Below are 15,279 nucleotides of genomic sequence, written 5' to 3'. Positions count from 1 at the left end.
AAACTATCTGACCAAATGTATTATGTGTAGGACCCTGCATTGGGTTAGAATCCCTGACATGTGCCAATACTCATGCCAATGGTTCCGGTGAGAGAGTGTGGACCTAAACCCCAGCCATGGTTGATTGACGAGAATCGAACCCCTTGCCCGAGATCCCAATAGAAGTAACCAATCCTTGAGGGATCAAAGTGACTAGACCTACCCAAAGGAGGGCTAATGTATATCTTAAAGCATGTCTGTCAAACTAAAGACTTGCATGGTTAGCTACTAGACGCATCCATACTTATGTATGTCATCTTTCCTTTATGTTATTTACCATGATATGACGTTGACATATGTATATGAGATTTGTTGTCTCACTGAGTTCGTCAGAACTCATCCTTTTGTGAATTATTGTTATATTATTTAGATGGCTATATTGAAATGAGAGAAATTCCATATAATTGGGAGAACCCCCTTGAAGAGACTCTGGAGACGTCAGTGGGAGGTAGCAACGCATAACACGAAGCCACCTATGGGTGCATGGAGTACGGTTATAGTTCCTATTGATGGCAAAAAGATCCAGGTGGTTCGCCATTTCGATAAGTCGATGAAGGAAAGATTTATGACTCCATTCATCAAGAGATTAGAAGAGAAGAGTAACATCCTTGAGAAAGAACAAAATAACAATTAAATTTTGATTTCTTTTGCTTCCGCTAAGATACCCTTTTTGGACACGTTTATCTTATTCATTCCTTTAGTCATATTCTTTCCTCATGGGATTTTGGACACTTGTATAATCCTTTTTATTTAATTGTTAAATTTGTTCTTGCTCTTGATTTATTATTATGTGCATTTATTATCACTGATTGTTAAACCGTAGATCTTGTGACTATGGATCGCACCCACGGGTTGTCAGGAGAGACCGATACCGGCGGGTGGGGCGTGACATCACATCCTAAGCCATTTCTATTCGTGTGGCTTACAATTAGGGGTGTCAATTTGTAGACCGAACCGAACCAACCTGTTATAGCCGAACCAATCCAAACCAAAACTTAATGGGCTGGCTACAAGTTGAAGGGCAGAAAATAGAATGGTTCAGGCTGGTTTGGACCAACCCATTATAAACTTATAATTATTTAGAAAGAGAGAGAGCTTTTATTCCTATGTGTGCCATAGGGTTTATATACTCAAGCTTGTTATCCATTGTCATATTTTCTAACTAAAACAATTAAAAAAATAAAGATGATTAAAAGAAGTTGGTAGCAAAACATGATTGTTGAGTTACATCTTTGCAATTCACATGTGTTTCTAGTGTTTTTAGATGGCTACTCAGCAATCTGAGGCTGGCCACTAATAGAGACAATCCTTACACAAGTAACCCAACATTTAACTGAGTGAGAGATGCTAGTACAACTTATATATAGGACAGACAAGGTTGCATTACCCACTTTTATTAATGCTAATTTTTGTTCTCATAAAAAAATATCCTTTGTTTGGATCTTAAGCCCAAGAGGCAAGATTCAAGACTCCATATGAATTTTAATTCGAAATAGGCTCTAATGGTTTGATAACGAGTTGGTAATGGTCTCAAAACACCCCAACCCAAGACCAAATCGTTAGTTAGCCCAAATCCAAACCGCACTAAATCGGAGCCATTATTTTTTAAACGGGTGGTGTTTGGTCTTAGTGTTTCTTAGCCCGAAACTGTTAAGCCCAAACCGGAATAGCCCCAAACTGAACTGTTGACATCCCTACTCACAATCATACAATAAGCTAATATATTATAAAGAGGTTGAATACGGAGTTCACCATATCAATGCTTAGAGATGGATCTTCCTTGTAATTATATAGTGAACAAGTGTAAGAACCTCTACCCTTACCGTTTCATTATTTATAAGGTATTCATCTTTGTTTTACAGACTGAAATCCTAGGGAAAACATTAGTAGCTCAGCTGACATTATTTTAGAAGAAAGACATTTAACAAATTTTGATGCTGTGGTGTAGTGGTTATCACGTCAGTCTTACACACTGAAGGTCTCCAGTTCGATCCTGGGCAGCATCATCTCTTTGAATAAGAGAGATTTTCTTACTTATTTACTCTTTTTTATTTTTGGGGGGTAGAAGACTTGATTCAAGCATGCTAGAAGAGCGCAAGGAATCAGATTTACACAAATCTAATATCCAAGAGTTGATAATGGCCAGTCATTCCTACTGCTAAGGAGACTGTCCTCCGAGCTAAAGAATAAGCTACATGGTTACACCCTCTAGGAATAAAACCAAAACTAAGAAAGAAAATAGGAGGATGGATGATTAATGTCCCTCCACTTCACTGAGCAAACTAGCAGGAACCTGCGCTTCAGAATTGAGCATTCTAATAAGATCTTGGCAATTGCTTTTGACCGTGATGTCGTCTATGCCCTCACATGTTGCAAATAATAGTCCCTCCCTTATGCTCAAAGCTTTACCCTCCACAATTGTCTTGAAAGCTTAAGGAATACAAGATGCAACAATAACAACCCAAGCCAACCTTGCTCTTCTTTAATGATGCATCGGTGTCTAGCTTGAAATACCGCAAAGGAGGGGGAGGGGGTCCCAGAACTGCTGTTTGCCTTCTGAAGATATGGACGTTGCATATCAAAAACTCCAGTGCAGCTCTAGTTGCTTGTTGCAAGATCTACATAGGAAGCAGCCTCTTCCCTTCGAATAGCATCCTATTCCTGGCTTTCAAAAACTCACAACAGATGTGAGCAGCAAGACATGAAATATGTTGTTTTGCCTTTTGTTTTCTCCCACCTTACTCCATGTCTCTATGAAACAAGGAAGAGAAATGCTAGTATGTGGAACTGCGAGGCCAAGGAGAGATAAGAACCACACAAGCCTTGTAACTTGGCAATCTTTGTTTACTCTTACTCCCCTTCAAAATTTTTGCTTCTATTCCTCCAGAAAAAGTGAATCCTTACCACTTCTTTCAGATTCATTTCCATAGTCAAATCAAGTGGAATCTCTCCTAGAAGTGGGGCCAAGCCCAAGGTAGAGTGGTTTTGCATTGAGAATTTGAGATCGAATGGAATTTGTCCCAAAAGTGGGGCCAAGCTAGGGGCAGTGGGGGATTGAAATTGAGCCAAGCCAACAACATTAGCTTTTAGGGATTGTAGGTAGGGGTGTCTGTGAAACCTAGCCCTAACCTTGACCCGGAAACCCTGTTGTTTGTAGGTCCGACAACTCGAAGCAAGGCAAGAAGTCAACTATGGGCCACCTCAGTGGAAGACATGGTGTTTGACTTAGAATCCATGAGTGTGGATGACAGTGTTCCATTTATGAAAACTGCACCCTATTGAAGATGAAATTAGTTGATGGACTTGGAGTACTCTCTGACTTGGTTTGAATGCATTTCTACATACTACTAGGTAAGCAACTTATTGTGTGTGCAAAACCCCTTCATGTTTGGATTTGATCTGAGCCTTCAATTCCCTGTTTTGGACTTGTTGTACTGGTTGGTCAACTACTTGGTCGACTGGGCCAGTCGACCAATGGGATCTGTTTTGCTGAATTAGGTCTTGGCTTCTCCATTTAAGTCCAACTTTGAGTCTAACTCGTCTTTTGTGCCTCCAAACTCCTTGGAACGAACCAGAGCCCTCTTCAAGTCATCTCCTCTGCATCCTTGGTGATTTTCTTGATGGATCTTCGTCAAATCTCTTGCATTTACACAAAAAGGTATGTGATCATCCTCCTTTCTTCTCATCTTTGATTTTTCATTGTTTTTCTTTCCTTTTCTGTTTGAGGACAGTAGAATTGATGTTGCATCTCTGTTGCAACCATCACTCTAGTCATCTCCTCTCTTTTCCTAAGGATTTAAAGCTTGATGGATGATCTTCATCAAGATCGTCACTAGCTTTTGAAGGAAAACCATGTATTCATCTTCTTTCCCTTTTCAGATTCAATGTTCTTTAGTCTTAGATCTGTTTTTCTAGAAGATATATGCACGCTTTTCATGAATCCTTTATCAAATTAGTAATCCATCATCCTATAGCTTCTCGTCCATGATTTTGCTATGATTTCTTCAAGAACCATGATTGATCTAATTATGGTAAATATTTGTTTCCTATTTTGTGACATGAAGACTTGATATTATTAGGGTTTTGAAGTCTTCTATAGACCAACATATTATCCTTGCATATTCCCTCTTGTTTGAAGTCCTTTTGAATCACCAAATTCGGATTTTTAATCAGAAACCTCTGATTTTATCAGTCACTGACTCAGTTGGTCGACTACTTGGTCAACTGAGTTAGTAGACCAATCAATCGACCAATGAGGACAGCAACCTCATATTTGGTCTGTTTTGGATGATTCAATCTCTTTCCTTCTAGGTATCTTTCCTATATATATATATATATATATTTATTTATTTATTTATTTATTTATTTATTTATTTATTTATATTTGTTTAGGACTTTCTTTCCAAGTTTAGACAAGATCTCCTTTTATTCCCAAGATCCTTTGTGAATTATATAAGGTAAGGATAGTTATTTCCTTAATTACATAGATTGCATGATTTGGTTTCCATATTTGATTCTCTTGATTTATTTCCATAAATAGATTCTTATATTGACTTACTACTGATGCAACTACTTGATTACAGTAGCAATAATTGTTTATGCTAATTAGTTCATGTATGATTTACTTACCAATTATATATAAGTTGGATGTTGTTATTGATTTCTTTCCATATAAGAAGATACTATATTTGTGATATGAATGATTAGGTATGGTTTGGAAAGGGGAGGTGTTCTTTTGACACTTATGTCCTTGGACACCTACGGGAATATTATGGGATGTTTTCGGAGATGCCCTTTGGATACCTTTCTAAATTGTTGGTTGACAAATCTAGGATGTCCCGTTATATCAGACCCTAGTCGGAAGGGTATTGAGACCGAATGACCCGTGGTAGCAATGGGGATTCATGGGTGCTCAAGACCGGTAACCAACCCGTGAGGGGACAGGAATCACATTGTGGGGGCTATTCATTGGTAGGGTTGCATATGGATAGACTTGGGCTCATGGGCGCTCAAGACCGGTAACCAACCCTTGAGAGGACATGAGAACTTCCCATTTACCATATGTGGATAACCAATAGGGTTGATGAGTCCATAGTCAGGGACTATGAGGACTCTAGTGTGAAGGATACCGGAAAGGATCGCCATGGGCGAGGAATGGATGTATCTGGGTCTGAGTTGATGTGACTAAGTAGAAGACTTGCATTTGGCTAGGCTTTGACCCTGACATGCACCAGTACTTAGACCAATGGTGATGTGAGAGAGCGGTGACCTAAACCCCAGCCATGGAATGTCCCGAGGGATGCCAGACCCATTATCAACTGATGATGAGTGATTGAAACCTTCCCAAAGAAGTACGGTTTATGACTTAAAGCATGTTTGCCAATAGAGACCAGCATACATAGAGTTAGAATCATATTGCATCATATGTTTCATAACACATTGCATCTTACTTTGCTTTGAAATACTGCTATTTATGTTATTATGGATTAACTGCCTTACTGGGTTTCTTTTGAAACTCATTCTTTTTGTGCTATGTATTGTTAGATTTCTCTACAGGTTCTGAGTATCATGACTGCTCGTACGAAAAAGCGTAGGGAGAAGAGACATATCTCCATGAAGGTGATTGCGGTTACGACAATTACATTGAAGATTCCGCGGGTGGTTATGCTGTGTACGATGCTTAGTCTGACGATAGAGTGGAAGCACCATTGCGCCATTTTTGAGATGAATGATGAATTTGTCTTCCATTTTGGCCATCCAGTTGATTTGTGAAACGTTCTTCGTACAATACTTTGGTCGGTGAATGGCAATATCTTACTGTTAGAAAAATGGAACATGGATGAATCTTATTCTTTCAATGAATTCCAAATCTGGGTTCAAATACACTCTATTCCCATGGCATTTTGAAAAGACTTGAAGATTGTAGAGTTAGCATCAAAATTGGGAAAAGTTCACATTTTGCAAGAACTTTCAGGTTTTGAGAATGGACAACGTACTATCTTTTATCGTGTTATGCTTACTATTTCTCAACCTTTGATGCTGGCATTGTTCATTCAACGAAGTAATGGCCAACGTATTCCACTGAAAATCTTGTACGAACGTCTTCCAAACTATTGTTACTTTTGTGGTTTCACCACACATGAATACCTAAAGTGTCCTTATTATTATGATTGTTGTCATGATCATAGTAACATTCATGGTTGCAACATTATGGAGGATTGTTCGAGTAAACCGATATTGAAACTTTCAGGCCTGCGTGCCATTCCTCCTTCTACAACAATGTTGGATATTGCTTGTAACTTGACAATGGAATCGCTAAGGCTAACAGAATCAATGGGTTCCTCTACAAAAATTGCCATGTGGTTGCCGGAGAAAGTAGGTTCCATCGGACTAGTCGCTGAATGAATGAGCTGGTTACAAGTTAGTTCCAAGCATTACCGTATCAAATTATAGGTTAGGCGGTTACTAGTCATGATCTATATGTACCTGCGACAAAAATGCAACATAGAGGTGAACATGGTAGTTATCAAAAACTACCTCTTGCTAATTACCCAATGGAGTGCATCTCTAACTCCCAATTATTGGAGCACATGGGCCCACAAAGTGGTTATAAATCACATAATTTTATGCTACCAAAAATAACCACTCAACATTGTGATCCCAAAGTGGTAATGATTTGGATAATGTTATGTTGCCAAGGATAACCACTCAACATTGTGGCAATCAAGAGTTGGTTCAATAACCGATTCAAGATCTTGTTACACCTCTACGTGATGTTCAACTAAGCCAACATGATTATTCTACTATTGAATAGCCAAATATTGTGCTATGTTTGGATATTGTATCACCTGATCCAATTCTCCATTTATCTCATGATAATAATAAAATAAGTCAGCTACATGTGGATGACATGGATCATGACTCGGACATCTCTTCACACTCTACACCTGTGGGCTCTGAATTGTAGGCCCACAGGCAGCATGAAAAATTTAAGCTTGAACTGTTAGGGACTTGGGAATCCCTTAATAGTTCGTATGCTTAAAGTTCTTTTCCATGATAATAATGTAGACATTATTTTTCTTATGGAAACTAAGTGTAGTGTTGCCAATGTCAAGAGACATTGTCAGACATTGAGGATGGATTATTATATTGGATATGACTCTCTTGGTGCTTTAGGTGGTTTGGTTATTTTATGGAAACATTTTGTGAAGATTCAAACACACTTGATATCATCTCGCCTCATTGATGTTCAGATTACTCCTCCAGGTTCCAATTCTTTTCATCTTTCATGTGTTTATGGTGATCCAGTAAGATCACAACGCCATCTTGTTTGGAATTTATTGGAATCAATGGGAAGACAAAGGAATTCACCATGGCTTCTTGTAGGTGATTTTAATTCTTATTTGCAATGGCGTGAGAAACAAGGTGGCACCCCTACTTCATTTGATGAACTCTCTCCTTTTTGTTCATTTGTTAATAATTGTGAAGTAGTAGGTGTTCCAACACATGGGCTTAGATTCACTTGGTCACACAGACGTATCTAGGGATGCAAATGTACAAATTCTACTAGATAGGGCTCTAAAGAACTCATAATGGAAAACTCTTACCCTAGTGCAACATATTTTGTGAAAGCTCCTATAGGATCTAATCATTCTTCTATATTATTGGATATGCATGGTGGTCACTTTATAGGTCAAAAACTTTTTCGGTTTGGGGCAATTTGGTTATCTCACCCAAATTGTGGAGAGGTTGCTTTAAAGATTCTTGGTCATCGAATTTGGGTGCGACCCCCTCTAATATTATTCATAATAAATTAAGCAGTTGCCATGAGAAGTATAAGCACTGAAATCGTACTGTGTTTGGGAATCTTCATAGCAAAATTAAATCAACTATGGATTCTATTGCTAAATTTGAATGTTATCGATTGATTGATGGTATTGCTATTCAAAACAAATGCTTAAATCAGAATCTATTTGATTTATTGGAGATTTTTTGGAAACATAAATCAAGGAATCAATGGTTATCTGAAGGTGACCGAAATACCCAATATTTCCATTTATCTACAATTCAATGAAGGCAACAAAATCAGGTTCTCTCTCTGCAAGATCAAGATGGCAATTGGACGTCTGATTTGGATAAATTTATCAAACTTTCCTCACTTCTTATTTTGGAATCTACCAAGCAAAGTGAACTAATATGGGAGCACTGGAGACAATCTTGGAAACAGTAGATCCAATTATTTCGGATGAGATTAATACTAATCTATATGCGACTCCAACTATTGGAGAAGTGAAGAATATTCTCTTTGAGATGAGTCTGTGGAAGTCTCCATGGAATGATGGTTTCCCTCCAGCTTTTTTTCAAAAATATGCGGTGGTTCTGGAATTTTTTTTTTCTACAGGCACTATTCCTTCTATTCTAAATGAAACTCTTCTCTGCCTTATCCCAAAGGTTTATTCGCCGTAAAATGCATCTCAATTCCGGCCAATTGCTTTATGCATGGTGGTGAGTAAGGTAATGACAAAGATTATTGCATCTCGCTTGAAGGGAATTCTTGAGGATGTTAAAGTCCTTTCCAATTTATATTTATTCCTAGGCGATGCATTTTTGATAATGTCTTCATTGCTCACAAACTGTTCCATTATATTCAACCCTACAAAATATATGGCTGTGAAGTTGGATATGATGATGAAGGCATATGATATAGTGGATTGGGTATTCCTTGATAATCTTTTGCAGAAGATGGGTTTTGCCAATTATTTGTGAATATGATTATGGGAAGTCTTCGATCTATATCTTATCAACTTCTCATTAATGGAGCTATTCGTGCTACTGTGAATCCGTCTCGTGGTATTCATCAAGGCGATCCATTGTCTTCAACTTTATTTATCTTATGTACTCATGCTTTTACTTGTCTACTTCAACATGCACAAGTAAATGACTATATTGTGGGTGTAAGAGTTCGGAATAGGGGGCACACATTTATCATTTGCTATTTGCAGATTTTCCACTACTATTTACAAAAGCTTCTCTTCAACAAGTTCATGCAATTGAAACCTTGCTTCAAGTGTATTGTAAAGGTTCTAGTCAAGCTGTAAATTTGCAGAAGTCATCTCTAACGTTCTCCCCAAACACTCAACTTCGATTCCAACACTAGTTCTCTCGTGTGTTGCATATTCTATATAATTTGGGACCAAAGAAATATCTTGGTTTGCCAACTGATCTTGGTGGATCAAAAGCACAGTTGTTTAAAGATCTTAAAGAATGAGTGGATGTCAAGATCAATGGCTTGAAGTCAAAGCTGCTAAGCCATGCTAGGAAGGAAATTCTTCTCAAGTCAGTAGTTTCAGGGATACTAGTGTATGCTTCGTCTCATTTTAAACTTCCTCAATCGATTCATAAAGAAATCAATAGATCATCTGCAAGGTTTTATTGGGGAGATTCAAAAAATCAAGGGAAAATTCATTGATTAAATTGGGATAAGATGTGCAAATCAAAACAATCAGGAGGTGTGGGTTTTAGAGATTCAAGTCTTCATAAATCATAATCAATCCTTGCTCTCTAAAACGGCATTTAGGATTTGGTCTAATCCAAATTCTCTTCTTTCTTCATTCTTGAATGTTGTTTATTTTCCACGTACAAATTTCTTAAATGCTACAGTGGGAAATAATCCTAGTTGAGGATGGTGAAGTATAATTTGGGGGAAGGAAGCTCTATCTAAAGGTTTGGGATGGTCAATAGGTAGAGGAGATCATATTAACCCTTGGACTAATAACTAGATGCGTTTTGATGGAGGTATGAAACTGCCTACCCCTCTTAATCCTTTCTCCACAATTGCATCTATAGAAGATTTTATTGACCATGATATGAGATCTTGGCGTGAAGATGTTTTGTGGCAACATGTGATTAAGCGTGTCGATTCAGTATAGTCAATTAGGGCATGTCCTAGGGTCAATCGGGCCAGGGACAAAGCTAATAAGGGTCAGGGCCAATTAGGGCCAGGGACAGGGCCAATCAGGGATAATAAGGGCCAATCAGGGCTAATCAGGGTCAGGGCCAGGGCCATCTTGACCTGGCCCAATTAGGGCCAATTAGGGTGGGAATGGGCTCAGATTAGAACATATAGGGCTGGGCTTGGGATTGCAAAAGCCCGGCCCAGTTGCAGCCCTAATGGACCCAAAAGTTAATAGTGCTCCACACGAGTTCTATATGATACTACTGTAGTGGCCTGAAAAGAAAAATCCATAATTTTTAAAGGTGCTTCTCCAATGGGATATAGCCACAAGAATGCCCAATTTCAAGAATCCATATATCGAATATGAAGTTGTGACTGTTAGAAAGTACCTTATGAGTTAGTGATCAGTCTCCATATTTGGTCTGGAATGCAGATCTTACAGAGAGGAACCGATTAATCAAAGAAGGAAGCCTTTATTGGGAGTTGAATGGGTGTTCAACGGGCCTTCCACCGGAGTTTGACGAACAGAGCAGGAAGAAAAAGAAGCCCCAGACGAAAGAAGGAAGAACGAAGAACGAGAGGCGATGCAGTTGCAAACTTGCAAGCTTGCAACTTACCCTTACCCAGACGGAAGAAGGAAGAACGAGAGGCGAGAGCTCTCTCTATTCTCTGTCTCTAAACTCTAATTCTTCAAAGTGACGAATAGATGAAGTTGAGTAAAGTTAGGGTTATAAGGTTATTGGGTTATACGGTACAAAATTTGGTATTCGATTTTCCGATACGGTATATGGTATGATACCTTATACCGAAACCATATCATACCGAATTACCAAATTTACCAAATTTGGTTTCGCTACGAATAATACCGAACTTTGAATCGGTTTCGTACGATACGGTTTAAACGGTTTTGGTACCGAATCGACACCCTTACATGTGATTCACTTTAATGTGGATCAAATTCTTTCTACAAATTTGAATATCTTCCAACAGGAAGATGAACAACATTGGTGTGCATCACGTAATTGCATTTTTTTCGGTGAAGAGTTGTTATTATATGTTAAAAAAATTGCCAGAACAAATGTGGGCAACAACAATGTCTTATGTTTCAAAACAATTTCGAAATTTGTGTGGAAGACCATTTGGTCGTGCCAAACCTTACCCAAAATCAACAGGTTATTGTGGAGATGTTGTGTGGATGCTATAGCAAGTGGTGATGCCTTGCAAAGGAGACGAGTCCCCTTAGATCCATCATGTAATTGCTGTTGAGAGCTTGAAACAATGGGACATATTTTTCTGGGTTGCCGTTTGGTATGGTAATTCGGTTGGGTACTCACCACCGCCAGGTTCCTCTCCTTCTTTACCTAATTTTATTTGAATGGATGAATTTCAAGCGATTAGGTAAGGAGGAGTTTCGTGCAATTTGTACAAGATTCGGTTTCCTAATATGGCATATATGGCTTGCTCGTAATTTGTTGATTTTTTGACAAAAGAACACTTCTTCGATTGTGGTTGCTCAACAAGCACAAAGGGCTGCAGATGAATTCTTGAAGATTTTGCAGGAAAAAAAAGGAGCTGATGGTCCACGGGTGGATTCTCAACAAGTGGACAACAGCTTAAATCAGATGTCTTTCCTTCTATTTTTTTCCCAATCTATATCTACAATGCTTACAGTGTTGTGTAATGCTAGTTTTACAACATCTGAAGAGCGAAATGGGATTGGTTATACTTATGCTTTTCTTTCTCCAACATGAATTCTGCTACATGCTGTTTTGGATCCAAAAAATTATTCATCTATTTTAATGGGCCAAGTTTTGTGCCTACGTGACGCTCTACATGATGCGATTCGATGTGGATATAGGTGGATGCATCAATTTGGACTTAGACTAAGATGTTTGTCTTATTTTAGGAGGCATTTTATGGTTGTGTTAGACTATTGATGTATGTAATTTTCTTTTTATTTCAAGAGTGTCTAATGTTCTAGCAGACACCTTGGTTGGGAGGGCCTGGTCAGTGCCGAGTTTGACTGTTTGGCCTGTTTCCTCTTCCTAGCTAGTGGATTTCCTACCACTAGGTTGTATCTCTAGGTAGTCTTTTTATAAATGCAGTTCTCTTACCCCCCAAAAAAAAAAAAAAAAAGTGAGAGAAATTGTTTTTAGATACAAAGACACTTTTCATATAAGGATTGAGAATATGATATATAACAACAATAAGATTTGAACATGTGACTTCTACACTAAAAGATGTTGGTCTTACCAATGGAACAACCTATGTTCAATGGCGGAGCCACATTGGGGCCATGGATTTTTTTTTAAATTTGGATTAGTCCTATATTTTCTCCTTGTTTCTCTCACTTCACATGTGAAATACCGCTATTTGCCCCCTCCCAAAAAAAAAATTGAAAATAAAAGTTTAAAATAAAGATGCTAGGTATATATGTCATTCTTAGTCATTTATTTGACAATTACCAACTTACCATTAAACCCCAGTTTTAAGAAATAAAAAGTTAAATCCTAATTAAAAACTAACTCACGATCCATGAATTTCACCCTATTTATTCTCTCATATTTTAATTCATATTTATTCTCTTCTAATCTCCTCTTTTATTTCCTATTTTTTCTCTTCCTTTTTTTTTTATTTTTTTATCTCACACGTCTCACAAAACATTAGAGTAGTTAGTAGACATTGGAGTCATCCTAAATCTTCTCAACAATTATCAGGTATTCACTCTTTTTTTCTCGAATGAATTCCCCTCTCTCACACTCAGGATTTTTCTAGTATTCTTTTTTATAAAGCATAATTGAAAATTTCTTTTATTTCCTGTTCTTTCTTTCTCATAGAATTTCAATTCTAGTAATAGCAATTTAAATTTGGTCAGAATTATTCAGCCATTAATTTTATCAGATCTAATCACAATCATTGATTTTTTTTAATCCCCAATCTTTCTCCTAAAATTTTCATTTTTATTAATAGAAATTTAAATCTCATTTAAAATTTCAACCATCAATTTTATGAGATCTAATGGTAATCATTTAATTCTATTTTTGAATTTCTAAACTTTCAATTCCTACTAATAGCAATTTAAATTTTAAGTGTTATTAATTAGATGTTTGAATTTCAACCATTAATATTATTAGATCTAATCATAATCATTGAATTTTTTTTTGTAGTTAATTTATGGAAATTGACTGTTTTCCTTATTTAGTTAATAAATAGACTTCAAATCTATCTTTTTTTCCTACAATTTCTCCCACATTTTTCTTTCATGATTTTTAAGGTTTTTCTCCCACAATTGTAGTCCCTATGCTTTATTTTAATATACATATTTTTTATAATTTACTTATAATTGTGTTATCTATATTTTAGTCCTCATATTAATTTATCTAAAGTTTTAATGTAGACCCCATCTCTAAATATAATAAAATAACTCAGAGGTGAGACCTACAATGAGTCCCGCATTGGTCCACATAATATATATGGTGAAAGACCTTAGCACTCATTCGACAAAGAGGTGATCTTGACTTATTAAAAAAAATGCTAGATTCCATGTGTACGATATTGCAGGGTTTGTAAAGTGGTAAGATCCATACTTCTCAGTAAAGAGATCATGAGTTCAATCATTGTATGACAAAACTCCCTTTAGGTTTTAATTTGTGTGCAAGTTGGCCCAGATGAACCTCATGAAGAGGTATTGGGTTCACATAATCCGACTACCTATATTAGTAATATTCCTTCTTAATATAAACTTGTCAGCTAAAATATAAAAATAAAAATAAAAAATACTGTTATTTCCGTAAAAAAATCTCCCCTGGTGCGTAATGCGCACTGTGCGTATATCCCGCCTATCTGGATGAACAAAGCCGCGTCTTTTGGCGTGGTGAAACCCTAGAGTTCAGAAGATCTCTATAAATACCAATGCCAGGGTCTCTATTCTTCGCACACTCAGTTTGTTTTGGCTAATGAGAGTCTGAGTTTCGAATTTTCATTTTAGGGTTTCGTTTATGTTTAGCAAGAGTTTTCTAGGTTTTCGTAGTTGCAGTTCGAAGCGATAGGGACGATGATGACTTCTGTGATAGGTCTCGTTCGTCGTAATGGCTAATCTGCCTTGCCGACCATTCTGATATATCACCACCCATAAACTGAGTCCCTTTCGCTAGGTTTGATATCAAATTTTAGTTTTTGTTGTTCCTTTTTCTCTTCCAGCGGTTCTGGATTTTCCTTTCTTTGTTGAAAATTGGCCGATGATTTAAATTATTCAAAGACAAGCATATGTCTGAACAATTGATGTTGAATAACCTAATCTTCTCTATGAGGCCTCTCTGTTTTTCTTCAATTTTCTCTTGAATCTTCTGATTTTACTATTGATTTACTTTTTTTTTTGGATTTAATTTTAAGTCGATGATGAGAAGATTGGATGTATAGTGTTATCTGAATTTCAATGATTACAAACACTAATTACTGCCTTCCTTCTGAGGCTTGTTTCTTGGATTTTAGCTCTCTATTGCTTTACGGTTTTTTTTTTCACCTTCAATTTGATTTAGCTCTGTAAGAGTCGCGTGATGATTTACATATTGCATAGTTCAGATGATTATCCCTGATTACAATGCAAGTCTTTCGCTCCTATCTGATGACTCTTTCTGTTTGAGATCTTGATATCTTTGTTTGTAATCGACTTTTCCGATTTCTAAAATTCAAAGCATTTGATAGAACTAGTCGATTTGGATGGAATTCTTTTTTATTGAGGTTTTCACATAGTTTTATTTCAGTGTTTTATAGATTCTCTCATGCAGTGCATTGGAGGATTCGATTTGGTAATCTCTTTTAGGCTAACTGTGATCAGTCGGTTTTCGATTGGCGGTTTCTGGAATCAATTTGGTCTATATTCAGAGTTCTGTTTGAGACAATTTGAGCCGTTGTTTTGCGAAGAGAAAAAAGTTTGTTTAGGCTGCCGAAGATCTCAAAGCAGACGAAATAAGGGGAAAATGAATAATAATCGCGAGGATGGCAGCTGATCCTTGCTATCGTCAGAAATCTGGGAAGCTCGGAAGAACTTCCATGGGGGATCAGATTTAGTAGTACAAAAGGTAGTTTTATTCGAAACAAGAATTGGAAATGAAATTATTGAGTTTAACAAAGCCCGAATGAACCTCCTTGATCGGTTTGACTGCCCAATACAGAGAAATCGGTTCGAAAATTCACCGGAAGAACAAAATGGTTAAATCAGGTTGTTTTTGGGACTCTGATCTGCATCGAAGTTCAAAACAATCTAAAATTCCCAAAATTTTGAG

At 37.1% G+C, this 15,279-nt stretch overlaps 4 non-coding genes across 4 annotated transcripts; all 4 read left to right on the top strand.

The window, feature by feature from the left end:
* Positions 1–1,972: 1,972 nt before the first annotated feature.
* Positions 1,973–2,045, top strand: TRNAV-UAC (transfer RNA valine (anticodon UAC)). Its single transcript has one exon. It is a non-coding gene; the product is annotated as a tRNA-Val (tRNA).
* Positions 2,046–14,043: 11,998 nt separating this feature from the next.
* On the top strand, positions 14,044–14,138 carry LOC149007290 (small nucleolar RNA Z43). The gene has a single exon (XR_016175387.1). It is a non-coding gene; the product is annotated as a small nucleolar RNA Z43 (small nucleolar RNA).
* Positions 14,139–14,384: 246 nt separating this feature from the next.
* Positions 14,385–14,468, top strand: LOC149007289 (small nucleolar RNA U83). The gene has a single exon (XR_016175437.1). It is a non-coding gene; the product is annotated as a small nucleolar RNA U83 (small nucleolar RNA).
* A 70-nt stretch (positions 14,469–14,538) lies between these two features.
* Positions 14,539–14,627, top strand: LOC149007288 (small nucleolar RNA snR60/Z15/Z230/Z193/J17). Its single transcript, XR_016175390.1, has one exon. It is a non-coding gene; the product is annotated as a small nucleolar RNA snR60/Z15/Z230/Z193/J17 (small nucleolar RNA).
* The last annotated feature ends 652 nt before the right edge of the window (positions 14,628–15,279 follow it).

This window comes from Hakea prostrata, chromosome 8 (assembly GCF_041222555.1).
Source record: "Hakea prostrata isolate BN-2017 chromosome 8, UWA_Hpros_2, whole genome shotgun sequence".
NCBI classification, from domain to species: Eukaryota; Viridiplantae; Streptophyta; class Magnoliopsida; order Proteales; family Proteaceae; genus Hakea; species Hakea prostrata.
The sequence above is the reverse complement of the archived record's forward strand: the minus strand, read 5'-3'. Positions and strand labels throughout refer to the sequence as shown.